The following is a 1,537-nucleotide window of genomic DNA, read 5'->3' as shown; positions in this document are numbered from 1 at the left end:
CCATTCAACACAGTACGGCGCCATTGTTGTTGTGATACTGTGTCGCGCATGCGTGATTAGAGGCGACGCTATGACACATGCGTGTAAAAAAAAAAATGCGGTTAGAGCTTAAAGATGGAAACGCGAAAACGGCGTTTCAAAATCTTCCCACTCTGAAGGCTGAATAAAAAAAAGATCGATTACAGACCCCCGAAACGCCGGCTTCGTATTGATGAGAGGCTGGTTTGGTGAAAAATTTGTGCGTTTAGACCAGGGTTCGTCTTCGTGTGGACGGGGCCTCAGTTTTGTGATTCTTAGCCTCATCATAGTGTTTGTAGTACTTTTAGTATTTGATTATTGTTTGCTTCTATTATGCTGTTATTTATAGTATAAAATATTGCACAGGCATGAGAAGGTTTTATGAGTCACAAATATGGAAAGTTTGATCTGACTGAGCAGCCGGTCATCTGGAAAACCAGTTTGTGATCATGATCACAAAAATATGGGACAAGACCCTGCTGTCCATCTGCACCTAAAAGACAAGGGACTCTCATTTTAGGACCAGAATGTTCAAATTTTGGACAAATAAGACAGGTTGTTTGAAAGGGGTGTGAAGGAAGCCACTTATGTTAGGAAAGAAAAATCATTCTTAAACAGAGGGGGGTGGACTCAGGTTTTAAATCTCAATAACTTACAATGCTGTGATAGAGTTTATTCCTTCAACCCCCACCCCATGCAGGGAACAAAACATCTCACCTGGGCAGCGAGGGCAACAATTGCCCCTAACGACCCCCCTTTCAGAGGCATAGACCAGTATCGGGTATTGCAGGCTAACAAAGAACCGAAACTGCTCCCCAGCCTAAGGGGCGCACCTGTTCTTCTGCTTCAAGGCAAAACAAGTTTTCTGGATAAAGCTTCGAACTCAATGCTAATTCTGACATTTTGAATTGAAAAAGCTTCCTGAATGGGAAGCGAAATGTGTTCAAACTTGGAAACAAAGTGCAGTGGATTGATTTTTAACTTTTTTGGAATGACTATGATCTGTTTGACGGAGAATCTTCACCAGCATAATTCCCCAAAACTAAGACCACTTAATTAAATTACTGAATGCAAACTATTGGTACTTCAACACACCAGGAAGCAAATTTCTTAACTTGATCAAAATATTTATTTTACGAGAGGCTTTCAACAATTCAGTCACAACAACTTCCAAGAGCGCGTCTCACAACTTCTAAAGACTCTTCTTATCGCAGGCATGGATGAAGAAATGCAGAGTTTGGAAGTAGAGAACAAACCAATTTTGTATGATACTAATTATTCTTATTACAAAGACCCACAAGGAAAAGAAAATGTTTGGGCAGAAACATGTGATTGATGCTGATGGTGATTTTTAATGATGCCATATCAAGCATTCATTACCACGTTTTGCTCCTATGAATTACATATGAGCTCCAGGGTAGTCGGAGCGAACCAAGAGGGGAGAAACCACAGAGGCTGTAAGGTTTGCTTTGCTGGGCGGTCTGGAATGGATTGGGGCGGAGTGGTTATGGATGATTTG

Source organism: Cyprinodon variegatus, unplaced genomic scaffold (genome assembly GCF_000732505.1).
Source record: "Cyprinodon variegatus isolate N-32 unplaced genomic scaffold, C_variegatus-1.0 Scaffold99, whole genome shotgun sequence".
NCBI lineage: Eukaryota > Metazoa > Chordata > Actinopteri > Cyprinodontiformes > Cyprinodontidae > Cyprinodon > Cyprinodon variegatus.
This window is presented reverse-complemented; position numbering follows the sequence as displayed.